At 40.3% G+C, this 16246-nt stretch overlaps 1 protein-coding gene across 1 annotated transcript in view; it reads right to left on the bottom strand.

The window, feature by feature from the left end:
• The window catches only part of LOC135321036 (anoctamin-6-like), a 49106-nt gene that overhangs the window by 20306 nt on the left and 12554 nt on the right, over nucleotides 1-16246 (bottom strand). The gene's annotated exons all lie outside the window — the stretch shown is intronic.

Genomic DNA, 16246 nt, shown 5'->3' with positions numbered 1-16246 from the left:
CCCTGCATTGGCTCAGATGTTCTCTGGAAAAAGTTTTCTCTATGAGACTTCATAGTTCCCAGCTTGATTTTCAGTTTTCTCAGGATTTCACATTAGATTTTAAAAAGTCTGTGGCAGGTTCTTACCCAGAAAAAGAGCACTTGCACAAAGGGTTATATGTATAAACTTTCCCCAGGTGGTAAATGGAAAACTCTCTTCTTCCTAATTAAAAAAACAAGTCAATCAAGGGATTACACCAATGAAATGACTTTTCTCCTAATTGGTCAATAAATCCTAAACATAATTTAAAAAAAATAATTTTCAGACATAGCCTCATTATTTGTAATTGCATGGGTTTTTTCCTTTTTTTTGTTCTTTTCTTTTCCGTTAACGATGTCAAACAAACAACAAAATACGTACAGTGTTAATTTTAATACTATTTTTTGAAAATGCATATGTGAACAGTAAACTATTTCCCTGCCATGGTCTGAGCTTGGGGGTCTGGGTACCTGACGAGGCCTGAGCTTGCCTTAGATTTCAGAAGTGACGGTAGTGACAGCATAGAGTCCGTGCAGGACAGAATGTTTCACAGGTGTCGGCAGCTAACTGGTCTCCACTGTGTGTTTCTTGGTTGAGCTTTATGTGTTAATTAGCTACAACTATGAAGTTTTAGAGTTTACATTTTAGAGTTTATATTTTGAATATTTTTAAGAGATGAAATCAGTAAGAATCAAGGTTTACCTGGATTATAAAAACAGATATAGTATAATAATAGCTGTCCCTAAGTACATGGCCCTTCCTCTGTGCCAGGAAGTCTTCCAAGTAGATTCTGTACATTACTTCGACCCGTCATTGCCACAGTCATGAAGAAGCAACCCTCTTATTCTTATTTTATAGGAAACTATGGCACAGAGAAGTTAAGTTGTCCAAGATCACTCAGGAAGCAAGCTGCTGTGTTCAAATATGAATTTAGGCAACTTCATTTCCAAGCTCTCACTACCACAACGCTGGCCTCTCTAAACAATGGAGCATACTTTCGCAAGTAAAGTAAAATGCTTCAATTAAAAAACTAAACAAAAAATATTAGGCAATTTTTTAAAAAAGGAAGTACGATAAAGTGAAATGAGTTTTCATCTTCAATTTTTCAACAAGCACGTTCTAATGAAAATTTAAACTTATTAGCTGGCAATTTTAAATTTAAAATTGGCAGTTTAAATGACCAAAAAACTTTTATTCAGTATTTTTTGTATGCTGCCAATATGATACGTTTTTGTTTTTCAGGACTCAAAAGCATTATGAACATCTAATTTTGTCTAAGTTTCAGCTTTCAACTCTGAATGTACAGTCTTTTACCAACATATGCTTTGACCCCCATCTTCAGTTGTAAACAATGGGAAATATTCATAATGGGGATTATTAGAAGCTTATTACATTGTAAAAGACAAATGTCACTTTCTATTGGTAGCTGAACCTCATTTTTTTCCATTTATAAAAAGAGGAGTTTTACCTGCTCCCTCCAGAACTTTTCAGTGCCAACATTCTGTAGATCTGTGATTCAATTTATTAAATCTATAGTTGGAGACATTTTCAGATGCTCCTAGTAAAAGCATTTTCTTTCCAAGAGTTATTCATGTTCACAACATACTGTCCTGCTGCTGCTGACTGCAAGTACCATCAGCTCTAAATTATCTCAGCTGATGGAAAGAAGCAATAATACAGATGACTCAAAAAATCATCTTTTCATAGCTCTGGAACGTTGATACAAAGATATATAGTTTTATTTTTTTAATTTTGCAGCAGGAGTGGCAGCAATAAATTTACATTTCCAATTATATAAAATGCCTAGCTCAAACACTGCTCAAACACTGATGGCATCTCAACAAATGTTTCCCTGCTTCTCCTAACCTTTCTCTGACTTTAGGATGAGAGTCATGCTGCTTTGTGCACATCCCAACCGGAAGTGGGAGCAGTGACCGGGACTTAGTTAAAGACAAAGGGGCACCTAGTCTACGATGAAAAGGAGGCGGCAATAATGAAGGCACATGTGAAAAAATGGGAGTCAACAATAAAAACCAATGTGTCTTTCCTCCTACATCTATGTCATAGCAGCTAATTTATATTTTGCATTTATTTATTGGTGTTATGAAAGGATAAAATTCAATGCCTCTTTTCTTATACACTTATACAAGACTTTTTCTTTTCCCCCTTTTTACTGTTACTATGAATGAAGGACCACACTTCTCTTCTGTGTACACCATTCCAGTCAGTGCTCCTTCAACTTGGCTGCACATTAGAATAACCAGAGGAGCTTTAAAAACTTCCCTATGCCAGAATGCACCAAAGGCCACTAAGTACCATCAGAGTTAGCAGTGATGGAATCCAGGCACCAACATTTTTTAAGGTCCCCTGGTGATTCCAACATGCAGCCAAGGCTGACAAGCCCAGAAGTAAACAGACTAAAGTGCATCTAAACAGCGCCCGCTTTTCCTGGGTAATCTCATCTGTCTCCACGTGGGGACACCGCGCCTCCTATTCTGGCTGGACTTGTTCTTCCTGTTCAAACGTGTCCCATTTTTACTCAAGTTCTGCCTGGCGCCGCTTCCAGAACTCCAGAAGTAAGGTGACTAACAGAGAGAGAGAACAGCAGAATGTGGATCTTCAGTGATGACTGATGCTTCAGAAACCAGTACTTAATATTTATTACCGTTAACACTTTGGTAAACGGTTAATAAAATCACATTTATTTATAGGCGATACTAAAGAGAAACATGAGTTAATGCCTTTTTTTAAGAAAAAAGAAAATGTCGATTATTTATTGAACTTTTGGAAACAGACTAGCTCTCTAGCTCAAGAAAAAGTTATTAACGTGATGGTCAGACACAGGTGACTGTGTCTGATGCTAAAGTACCTGCTACCAGCACATTATGCCCACTAAAAACACAAATATCAGGGGGATGGGTATAGCTCAGTGGTAGAGCACGTGCTAAGCATGTACAAGGTCCTGGGTTCAACCCCAGTACCTCCATTAAAAAAGAAAATTAAAAAAAAGTAAAATTAACTGTCACAATTTAAAAGCAGTGCACGGTCCACCCTCCAAGCCTTCTCCTCACATCCCTGTCTCTTCTGTCCAAAGGACCTGAGGGTGGGGAAGGGGATAACAATGCTTTAGTAACCCTTGCATTTCTATTTTCCACCACCCCAGTCACACAAAATTAAAATAATATTCTTAAATATGGAAAACTGCCATTTTCCTCAATCTTCGGTAAAGTAATTTTTAGAAATCGTCAATCAGTTTTAAGACTCGTAGCTTCAAATAGTAGACAAAAACAACATGAAATGTTTATTGAAAAATGTGGCTTCAGGGAAATCCCCTAAGCCCTTCTTCCAACCAGACTGTTACCCCTAGGCCCTAACTCTAGAGAAATTCCAGAATAACCACTGTTCCCTCCACCATTATACCTGAGTCTCTACCATGCTCTGAGAATAAAGAGAAAAAAGACACAGTCCCTGCTTCCGGGAGCTCCTAGGTGCACAGGACTCATCATGAAATGATGGCTGAGGAGGCTTGTTAAGACGGCTTGGATAACAGTCAGCAGTGGGTGCTCGGGGCAGAGAGCCGGAACTGTAGCCAACGCTCTCCCAGAGGAGGGAACCACTGTGGTGAGTTCTGAGATGCCCTAGAAGTGATCAGGTGAAGTTATAATGTTAAGGCCATTTCTCCCTGGGGAGCTGCACATGCAAAGGAGGGAGGCCAAAGAGAGCCAGGTCACTTCCAGGAACTGCAAATAGTCTAGAAGTGAGAACAGGGTGTGGGAGGCAGGTGAGGCAACCAGGTGGAGAGATCACAGGTGCACATCACACAGGACTCTGTGTGCCTCCAAGGTAAAGGAGACATGCAAAGTGATCTAGAAAGAAAAAAGATAGAGGCAGGGAGACCTATTGGCAGGTTCATGTGAAGGCCTGCTGAGGCCCCGCTAGGAGGAGAGAGAAGAAAACATTTCAGCAGGTGGACGGATTGGCCACAGATGTGATGGAAGGGCAGGAAGAGGTCAAAGATGCCGGCCAGCTTTCTGGCTTTGGCAGTGTCCGAAATTATAGTGCCATTTCCTAAAACAAGAAGGGCAGGAAGAGGAGCAAGTCGTGAGAGGAGACAACTGATTCAGTTCTGGCTGGGTGCCTGTGGGCTCCAGGAGAGATGTCCAATAGGCAAATAAAAGTCTAGAAATCGGGAGAAAGTTCTAGGCTGAGCCAAGTAGTTTTCCTGCTTCAAGAGGCTAATGGTTGTGAGTGGACAAGCTCACGAGAAGAGATGTAGAGGGGTAGCTCTCACCGTCCTGCACATGGGAAGCATCTGGGAGCCTTTAAAACATAGTGCGCCCCAGCCTGGTGTGGGGCCTTTGTACTGTTTATTGTTTTTTAAATACTTTCCTTTTTTGGGGGGGTAGTTAGATTTATTTATTATAATGGAGGTACTTGGAATTGAACCCAGGACCTCTTGCATGCTAAGCAAGTGCTCAGCCACTGAGCCATACCCTCCCCACCATTTTTTTGTTTTTAGACATTAGCTCTACTGAGCAGTCAGGGTTGAGAATCAACCTGTAGAGAGCAGAGAGCCTTGGGGTAGAGATCAAGGAGAAGCTTCCCAGAGCCCTGCAGACCCCAGCAAGGGCAGCCGGAGATGCAGGGAGCCTCGGATGGGCTGTGAGGAACGTGAACTCAACACTCTCCAATGACAAACATGTTTCAAGCACCCACTTCCCAGCAGTGTTTCTTCTGAGTTTACTACTTCTCCAGTAATACTGGGTGAGAATAGAAATAATCTGGACAAAGGGATCAAATTCAAATGCTCGTTCTGACCATTCTTAGCTGCGTGATTACTGATTAAAAGGTTACCGGTCTGCCATGTGTAAACTGGGGGACCTAGAACCGTGCTCGTGGGCTGCTGTGAGCGTAATGAAATGACAACTATAAAGGCACTCCTGACTCTCAGAGGTAATTGCTACTATTGTCCCCATTTGGGACACCAAGAAACAGAGTCACAGAAAGCTTCAAACATTTGCCCAAGATGAAGGTTAGTGTCTGGAATCAAGCCAATGACTTCGTGGATCCAGAGCCCAGGATCTTCTTACGAATAACACGGCACTGCCCAGGTTCCCTGCTCCAAAACCCGCCTCCCTTTGGCTCAGTTCCATGGGCCCTGCGCTGCACAGATGTCGTCACTGCCTGCCTGCCCGCCCGGTGTCTGACCCCGGCACTGCTCCCTCCATCTCACACACCGCTTCCTTGGGCACACCAACCCTCACGAGGCCATTGCTGTGGGTACTCGGATGTTTACACGGAAACGCAGGTGGCAGCCCAGCTTTTTGCTATAGATGCTGCTGTCAGTGGAGGCAAAGAGCTCACAGTTGGTGGCGGAAGCCACTTCTGGTATCCTCCTTGGCTGGAGAGCTGGATGGAATCCAGTTTCCCTCTGCAACTTAGACATCCAGCATGAGAGTTATGTAAGGCCATCTGGCCTCTCAACATAGAAATGATGCCCCCGCAGTCGTACTTAATATTGTAATCTCCTGGCTCCACCAGGGAGCAGAGGCCATGGCCTGTTGTCCAACAATTTTGTTTCCTTACACGACAGCTACAATGGGGTGAGTAAACACCGGACCATAAAATCTACAAAGCCCTCGTGTACTATTTCCTGACACTTGCAGGTCACCCAAATACCCCAGATCCTCCAAGTAAACAACTAGTAAGAGGAACTGAGCTGGCTCGTCTGTCAGATCCCTGATGGCAGGACGGATTTGTCCTCTCCTGCTCTCGGGATCATCCGTTCTCCTTCTGTGTGCCCTTCCCCGATTGAAGGAGACTGTTCTTTGTTTATGGGCTATGGAGTATTTGTTGCTGTCTGACGAGAACCTTCGAAACTAGAGCTCTTGGTGAGAATGGAAGCATGGCACCCACGTCTCATGAGCTCAGCTACCGAACAGCCTCATCTAGCCAAGACTGTGGCCAACACCAGGGGTCCACGCTGTTGAGTGTTGGGTCTGGAGAGCAATGCCTCCACCACTGAGAAGCTGCCCCACCACTTGTGCCCTTGTCCCCATCCAGGGGGAGGTGACGCATCCATGGGGTGAAAGCCTTGAGGGCACTAGGTGACTGTGGACCAAGCTGTGACTGGCTGGTCCTGCCCCCCAAGTGACCCATGTTACCCTCACATGCAGAAAATCCCCAAAGAGACCCCTGCTTGAGGGAATGGGTCACCTATAAGCCAACTGTCCTCGGGCCACCTAAGAAGCAACACAGTATACACAGTGAGCCACCCACTCACTACAGTATCCAAGGCTCACAGTTCCCTCATGTGACACCATGTACCCCCAGCAAAAAGAAGACCGTTACTTTGTAATTGACTTGAGAATTCTACTGAAAACACTGCCTTCCACCTTCCACTTATGAAGTTCTTTCCACTGTGTCCCCTGCTCTGCAATTGTGCAATCAGTCCAGAGCTCCCTCATGAGAAAGGAAGGAAGGGGCCGGGCAAATCCAATAAAGGAATGGCACAGCCTTTAGCACCAAGATGGTGGAAAAGTCAACTCCCAGTAGATCTTGAGCTTCAATACACACTCACCGAAATACAGCAGGATGTTAAATGGCACTCCCACAGGTCCCAGGACAGGTTCAAGGCTGACCATAAAATGTCAAAGGGTGAGTGGTGGCCCAATTTCTGGGAATCCCAACACCTTTCCCAAATCAGTTGGAATATTCCTCACACTTATTAGCATATGAAGATACTGAGTGCATAAAATCTAACAATCCCACACCTCGTGGTTGCTCTCTCTGCTGAGATAGACAGCACACACACTGTCTGTGGAGTGTGTATCTACTTTTACTTTAAACTGGAGCACCCAACCCCCATGCCTCATGGCCTTTCTGTTGCCTTCTGAAACAGCCCACTCTGTCTATGGTGTATATATCTCTCTGAATAAATCTACTTTTCCTGAACTGTGGCTCTCGAATTCGTTGCTGGGCAAACCAAGGACCCACACTTGGTGAGGTGAATCCCAGGGACCCAAATATGACCTGGGATATGGCCATCCTCTCCCCCACATTTTCCTGTATCATACAATCCTTCCCAAAGGATCTCACCTTGTGCACTCCAAAATAGACAGCACTCATGTGTCCTGACCAGGATCTGCTCCTGTGTGTATCATTTCTTATTTCCACTAGAACATCAACTTCAGGAGGACAAGGATTTGGTTCTGTTCACAAAGGAAGCACCAGCACATCACAGGTGCTGGAGAAGTATTAGCTGAATGAATGAGCTGTGGGAAGTCCTGGGATTTCCACCTGGAACTCCTAGCCTCTTGGGTCCCAGCTGACTACAGGTGCTCCCTGCTACTCATGGCTGACCTCTTGCCACCACTCTCTGCTCTGCCATCACCTGAGCTGGGATGAGCTGAGATTTGCACACACCCCAGAGAGCATGGCGCATGGTTCATGCCGTTACAACACACTCGCCCCTTGACTGTTAGAGGTTACTTAGGGTGGACAAACTGAAGGCAGCACCATGTGCACCGCCCTACCCCACAACTCACTTGAAGCACCAGGACTGCACACAGGGGAAACGCTGGCCCTTTGCAACCTAAGGAGAGGGACTATGGGTGAGAAGAGGGTCTCCGTCAACTAACAGTCTCTTTACAAGCCTAGTCTTAGGAAAGCTCTTTAAAGATACTTTTTGTATCATCCTTGTGTTTCTGTAATCCCTCTAGATTTTGTCATTTTAATCTACACATCAGAAATACAGATATTCTTGAAATCTCTATTGATTTTCAATGAAGAAAATCCTCAATTTCCTACACTGCTAAGAAAATTACTGCACTTTATTTAAAAAAAGCAGCTTCTTTCATGACTTCCTATCTTCAAACACCTAATTTCACAAGAATCAGTGAAGCAGGACATGAAAATCATGCTATGCTTTATCACCTACAGGTGGGCAGGGATGAAATGAATGAGTACTGATCTCATGAGATGGGAAGGCTGGGTCTGTATTATTCCAGCTACAGATGGAAGGGTCCGTATCTGTGAGGGTGAGGAAGGACCAAGGATGAGAAACCAACATTTTCTAACCCATTTCTCTTTTTCAGAGTCCCAGACAAAACAGTGTGATTGTATCAACTAAAACAAGAACATCTGCACCCTTCTAAATGCACGCTACAACTTTACTACTACACACGGCACTCTGTCACTGACCTAAAGGCTGATGACAGCCAAGAAATTTGCAGGGATCTTATTCTGTGCTCATCCCTTTTTGTCTTTGGAACCTCAGGATATTTGCCTCCTCTCCCTGATTGTCATTTTCCTCATCCTTCAAATGGGAGTGTAACAGTCATTCATTTGCTCAGGGTCTATTCGACAACTGGAGACGGCTTATGAAAACAACAACAACAAAAAAAGCAAAACAGCAATTCTGATCTGTGCTGTCTTCCTCTTCCTCCCTGAACATGAATGGCATCTTTCACTGAATCCCGAACTTAAGGAGTAGTTCTGATGAGGAAGTCACAGGACTGCTGTGTAACAGAGAAATGACCTGGTGAAAAAGAATGAGTTGCCAGCAAATCCTCAAAACCCATAAGGGTGCAAACCCTGGGAGCTACAGGCATGGGTGGGAGTTCCTTGGTTCCCCATTTCACAAATGGGGAGAACTTTGCAGGGTCCATGAAAGACACAGATAGCCCAGTAAAACCACACCATGTTTTGGAGTACACCAGGGCCACGTCGCTGCTGACCTGTACTTCTTTGTGTCCCAGAGCAAGAGCCCTGGGCAGGGGTGACTGTGTTTGAGAATGGACAAGAACTTTCTGTTCTGTCTCTATTGCTTTATCTCTTCCTGCAATAAAACAACTGGTAGGACTCTGGTGGGGAGCAATATACCCACATTCTCTGGCAAACCACACACCAGGCAGCTCTAGCTGATCTGAGAGAGGACTCTTCAATGAACATATATACACCAAAGTCAGGCAGAAGGCTGCCTGTGACCTTGGGAATCCAAACCAGCTTGTCCTCTTAATCAGGATATTCGACATCTAAAGAAAGTGTGCACCAGATGAAGACAATGACTTAGACAGCGTTGGTGGTTATGGCCAGCAGTATCTAAGGACAAGTCATGCTCTGGCAGATGGGAGCATTTTGGTTGCTTTAAGAGTTTGCTACTGAAGGGCTGGGACATTTCATTGGGCCTTGAAACTCCAGACCTCTTTACTCACAAAGGCAGACAATTTAGGTGAGCCAGCTCAGCCTTTATTCCAACTTCCTAACCAAAATGCTATGAGGTTGAAAATATATTTCTCAGACTCTTCTGCAGCAAGGGTTCCAGATGTGGCTTTAAAAATGCCCATCAGAGATTGAAATTTGCAAATATTAACTACTATATATAAAAATAGCTAAAAAAACTAAATTTCTTCTGTATAGCACAGGGAACTATATTTAATATCTTGTAATATCTTTTAATGAAAAATAATATGGAAAGGAATTCATACATATATATGTGTATATGAATGACCGGAACATTGTGCTGTACATCAGAAATTGACACATTGTAACTGACTATACTTCAATTAAAATATATATATATATAATGCCCATCAGCAGCATCTGAGTGTCACTGAAAGCAGAAACCCAGATGAGTAGAGGCAGAGGTGGTTGGAGGAGCTACGTTATTTTGCTGGGATGGATGCAGCTGGCATGGCAGAGATCTAGAAGGAATGCTCACAACAGCCACTTACTGATCTGCAAGTGTGTTAGGGTAATAGCTTCCTGAAATCCTCCCCACCCCTCCTGATGAGCCAGGTGTCTGGCGTTTCTCTGGAAATCACTAGGCACAGCCTGGGACTCAAAGGTAAAAATTAAAAACTGCAGTCAGGCAGTGAAGAGACTGGCAGGACGTGTTGGACAAAAGTAGGTCAGAATCAACAAAGAATGAGGAGGGGATACAACGTGTGCTGAGGACCCTGACTACAGTGGTGGATTGTCTGTGTTAAGGACTCTTAGTCAGTATGAGTTGATGGATTGTTGTGGACTAAAATGGTGGCCATTGTTCAGATAAATATGTGATTTGGACTATATTTATTAGAGGAGGGCTTTTTTTCCCCCTTCAACGTTGATCATTTCTAGGGAGCAGAAAAATACTCTGCCACACAACATCTAAGTGCAAAAGAGATGCTACGGGATGGTGGTGGTGTGAAAAATTTCAGTTCTGCAGTTCCATGGTTTCCTTAATGAGGTTCACAGCAGTTGGTACTTAAAATAAAATAAGGTACTTATAATAAAGACATCATCATATGTACATATCCTTAAAGATACACATACGGTGCTATACGTGGGCCTGAAATGTGTTCTGCATTCTAAAATCCGATGAAATAAAATCAGTAGCTCAATATGCCTGTTGGCTCTATAAACATGATGTAGCTAATGATCACAGAAAACAGGATCAGCTAGTAAATTTGAAATTTGTCTTTTCCAGTGTCAAAGATAATATTTTTTGCTTTACTTAAAAAGCATTTTTTAATTAGGACTGTCAGTGTCCATTGGTATATGGGGTTCACTAGATGTTGTCAGATATTCTAGACAGTGAATCAGAGCAAAGACTGAGGTTTAGACAGTAGTTAAATGCCTCACCCTTGTAATCAGCATCCACATATTGCTATACTGAATATCCTTAAAACTGAGAACTTCATTAAAGCAACTAAAAGAAAGGGAAAAATTAGCCACAGACTATTGGAAGATTTGTAACGTGTAAAAATGACAAAGGGATATTCATGAGCATATTCTTAAAAACCCCTACAATTTAATAAGTAAAACAACAAACGGACAACAGGTTGCACACTGATCCCTTTAGGAGAAGCCATGCAGATGAACTCTTGTGTGAATGGGGCTGGAGCTGTAGAATTAGTTACTCTTGCAAGTAACTCAGTTAAAAACAAATGCAAATGGGATACACTTCTACAATATCTGAGTAAAAATCTTGGAAAACTTACTCCTCTGTTAAGCAATGACAATGGCAAAATTTGTCAAAATTAACCTCTGCAGAACTCTGGAAATTTAACCAAGGCTTCCAGCAATCCGGGGAGTGTTTATTTGAGAAAAAATAACAGCTAAATCTCCATAAAGATAATCAGTTTTGTCATATTGTAACTTGATCTACCACATCTGAGAATCCTCACCTAAATGGTGGCCTTTAAAAGCAACAGTCTCACAATCAAGGAAGGGGCAGAAGTGATTTGAAGTTACCCAAAAAATCCGCCCCCAGAGAACTGTCACTATTTCACCTATCTCAAACTCATGCTGTGCAAACAGCCTGTCCCCAGAGTGTTTGTGGAAAACAATCAGCAGTGAGTAACATTACAACTGCCTGAGGCACTGGTACCAGTACAGGCTAACTAGATGCTGACTAGGAAACTTAGAAGGCAAAATTGAGTATTGAGACTTTCTGGGGGTGGAGGTAGGGTTAAATAGCTCCAAAAAATTCTGAGAATTGTAGAAGTGCGTACACATGTGTGGCATATGGCAAGGAAAGATCTGAGAAAATCTTAAGCCTTCAACTCTGGCTGAACTTGAGGTTCTGCATAAGCAAGAACTAAAGGCTACAAAATAGCTGCAGACTGCCTGCCGGTGCTGAGGGCATCCGTCAGCATGCAGGCACACAGCCACCTGGCAACAGCTCAAACGATTGGCTCCAGGCATTGAAAGAAATCACTGTCCAATCATTATTACACTGACGACAACTAGGCTTTCTGCACACATACAGATCTCATGGCCATGCATGATAAAGAATACAGACTTTACAGAATTTGTTCAGGAAAGTAACTACATAAATAGCTGCAGCAGCAATGACAATGGAAGCAACGATAAACCCTGGAGATGAGGAAAATCTGGCTTTCAGTTCTGCCATATTGTAATATTTTAAATGTCCAATTTTCAACAGAAAATTACAAGATGTACAAAGAAACAGAAAAGTTTGGCCATAACACAGGGGAGAAAGTAGTCAATAGAAACTCCCTGAGGAAACCCAGACACTGGACTTACTAGACAAAGACTGAAATAAGGAATTACACATATGATCAAAGAGCTAAACGAAACCATGCCTAAAGAATTTAAGTATGTGAACATCTCATTGTACAGAGAATAACAATAGATAAAATTTATATTAAAAACCAACTGGACATTCTAGAGATACAAACATAATGACTACAATTAAAAATTCAATAAGAGATTTCTCTGTAGATATGAAATTGTTGAAGAAAAAGTCAGTTAACTTAAAACTACTGAGATTATCCAGTCTGTGGAACAGAAAGAAAAAGGAATGAAAAAAAATGAACACTGTGTCAGAGATAGGTTGGACACCATCAACAATACCAGTACACACATAATTTGAGAGCCAGAAAGGAGAGAAAAGAAGGGGTAGAAAAAATATATAAAGAAATAATGGCTGAAAACTTCCCAAATTTGATGAAAACATTAATTTGTACATCCCAGCAGCTCAACAAACTCCACGTGGTATAAATGTAGAGACATCGAAAATAGGCACATCAGACTCAGTGTGTCAAAAGAGAAGAACAAAGAATCTTGACAGCAGAAAGAGAAAAGAGGCTCAACATATTCAAAGGCTCCTCAGTAAGACAGTTGATTTCTCATCAAAAACCATGGAGACCAGAAGGCAGTGGGAAGGTATCGTCAAAGTGATAAAAGGAAAATACTGTCACCAAGTATTTTATAGCCAGCAAAATGATTCTTCAAAAAAATTAAAGGAGAAATTAAGACACTCCTATAAAAACAAAATCTGAAAGAATCCATTGCTAGCAGGCCTGTTTTACAAGAAATATTAAGGATAGTCCAGCAGCTGTAAATGAAAGGACACTCAAGTGAAAAATAAAGAGCACTGGTAGAGGTAACTACATGAGTAAAAAAATAAAACAGTATAAATACAGTATTACATGTAAGTGTTTTCTTCTAATTGATGTAAAGGACAACTGCATAAAACAATAATTATGAAACTGTGTAGATGCACTTATAAATGCATAAAGGTGTAATTTGTATGACAGTGACAGCATGAGGAGGGGGAGGGAAAAGATTCATACCAAAGCAAAGTTTTTGTGTACTATTGAAATTAAGTTGGCATTCATGTGAACTAGATTGCTTTAAAACAAGATGTTAATAGTAATCTCCGGGGCAATGGAGGAGAATGAGTAGGAGGAAGAGGAGGAGGAGAAGAAAAAGATAAAATAAAAAACAAATTAAAATGCCACACTTGAAAATGCCTACTTTGTACAAAAAAGTGTAGTAATAGAGCATTGGGGAAATAAAAAGACATATAGAAAGCAGATAGCAGATGTAACTCCAACCTGATAAGAAATTACATTAATGTAAATGAATTAAATATTCTAATCAAAATAGTAAAGGCAGAAATAAATGGAATAGAGAATAGATGAAGAACAGAGAATAATCAACAAAAAGAAAAGTTGGTTCTTTGAAAAGATCAAGAAAACTGACAAATTTTTAGCTAGTACTGAAGAAAAAAAGAGAGAAGATTCAAATTACTAAGATGAGAAATGAAAGGAAGGATGTCACAACTGCCCTTACAAAAATAACAAGGAATATAAGGGAATACCATGAATACTTGTATAGCCAATAAATGAGATAATCTAGATGAAATGGATAAATTCCTTGAAGGATATAAGTGACTAAATCTAATTCAAGGAGAGATAGAAAACTCAAATAATCCTACAATAAGTAGTGACTGAAACAGTAATCCAAAACATTCCCACAAGGAAATGCTAGGCCAGTATGGCTTTGCTGGTGAATTCCATCAACTACTTAAAGAAAAAACAAAACCAAAAAACAAACAAACAAAAAAATGCTTCACAAACTCGTCTAAAAATAAAGAGGTGGGCACACTTCCCAATTCATTCAATGACACAAGTATCACACTGATACCAAAACCAGACAAAGGCATCACAAGAAAACTAAAGACTATCTCTTATGGATATAAGTGTAAAAGTCCTCAACAGAATACAAGCAAATCCAATCCAGTAACATATAAAATAGACCACAATTCAGTGGAATGTATCCAGGTATGCAAAGGCATTTCAACATACAAAAGTCAATTCATGTAATATGCCATATTAATAGAATAATGGATAAAAACTAGGAATAGAAGAGAACTTCCTCAACTTGACAGAGAACATCTATGAAAAACCTGGAGCAAAGATCATACATAATGGTGAAAGACTGAATTATTTCCTCCCAAAATCAACATTGTACTAGAGGTTCTAGTCAAAGCAAACAGACAAAGAAAATAAAGCCTCTAGATTAGAAAGAAAGAAATAAAACTATTTCAATTCCAGATGACATGATATTATACATTGAATTCACAAGGAATCCACAAAGAAAAAAAAGAGAGAGAGAGAAAAAAAAAACTATTAGAATTAACAACATAGTTTGACCAAAATTGTAAGACACAAATCAATATATAAAAAAGTAATTATATTTCTATACAACAGCAGTGAATAATCTAAAAATAAAATGAAGGAAACATTTTCATTTACAATAGCATCAAAAAGAATAAAATACTTAGGAATATTAAGAAAAATATGTGGAATACTGAGGAAAATGTCTGAAACTTGTATATTGAAAACTAAAATACTACTGATAGAAGTTAAAAATGACCTAAAATAAATGGAAAGCTCTTCTGTGTTCATGGATCAGAAGCCTTATTATTGTTAGGAAGGCATTTGTCCTCAAAATGACATATAGATTCAGTGCAACTCTGGCTTTTTGGGAGAAATGAACAAGCTGATCCTAAAACTAATATGGAAATGCAAGATACCCAGAATAGTCAAAACAATCTTGAAAAAGAACAAAGTTTTGAAGTTTCCAAATTCAAAACTCAGTAACAAAATGGTAATCCATACAGTGTGGTACTTGCATAAAGGACAGACAAATAGATTGAGAGAAAAGAACTGAGAGTCCATAAACAAACTCTTACACGTAGCCAGTTAATTTTTCATAAAGGTTCCATGACAATCCAATGGGGAAAAATTAATCTTTACAAAAATGATGCTGGGACACCTGAACATACACCTGGAAAGAAAGAAAACTGAACTTTTACCTTAACACCATTTATAAAATTTAACTCAAAATAAATCACAGACCTGAAACTATAAATCTTTTAGATAATGAACAATGAGAAAATCTTCAGGATTTTGAAGTACAAATACTTCTAAGATATGACAGCAAAAGCACAAACAACAAAAGAAAAAAAATCAAGTAAACTGGACTTCAGTAAAATTAAACACTTCTGTGCTTCAAAGGGCTTCATCAAGAAAGTAAGAAGACAATCCACAGAATGGGTGAAAATATTTCCAATATTTTCCCTGATAAGGGACTTTTTATCCAGAATAGACAAAGGAGACTTAAAACATGACAATACAAAGACAAATACAATTAAAATTGGCAAAGAATTTGAATAGATGTTTCTCCAAAGAAGACATACGAATGGGAAATAAGCACATAAAAAGATGTTCAACATCAGTAGGCATTAGGGAAACAGAAATCAAAAGCACAATGACATGCCACTTCATACCAAATAGGATGACAAATATATATGATATATGATATATAAATATGTATCTATAAACTCGGTAATAAAAAGTGTTGATGAGGATGTGGAGAAACTGGACTCCTCATACATTACTACTGGAAATATAAAATGGTGCAGTCACTTTAAAAACTACTTTAGCAATTCCTCAAAATGTTAAAAGTAGAATACATCCCAGCAATTCCATTTTTTGATATATCCTGAGGAGAACTGAAAATATGTGTTCACACAAAAACTTGTCCATGAGCATTTCAGCAGAATTATTCATCATCAACTGATGGATGGATAAGCAAAGTGGTGTATTTATAACAATGGCATATTATTTGAACACAAAAATGACTTTGGGTACTGATATATGCTACACCATGGATGAGCATTGAAAACGTCACACTAAATGAAAGACGACAATCAAAAAAGGCAGCATACTGTATGGTTCTACTTATATGAAATGCCCAGAACAGGCAAATCCGTAGAGACAGAAAGTAGAGTGGTGGCTGCTGGGGTCTAAGGGAAAGGAAGTTTAGGGAGTGACTTACTAAAGAGTACTGGTTCCTTTTGGGAGTGATGGCTACAAAACCCTGAAATGTACTTAAAAATCTAATGCACAATTTCAAAGGCTGCATT

The sequence above is a fragment of the Camelus dromedarius genome, chromosome 3, assembly GCF_036321535.1.
Source record: "Camelus dromedarius isolate mCamDro1 chromosome 3, mCamDro1.pat, whole genome shotgun sequence".
Classification (NCBI taxonomy): domain Eukaryota; kingdom Metazoa; phylum Chordata; class Mammalia; order Artiodactyla; family Camelidae; genus Camelus; species Camelus dromedarius.
The sequence above is the reverse complement of the archived record's forward strand: the minus strand, read 5'-3'. Positions and strand labels throughout refer to the sequence as shown.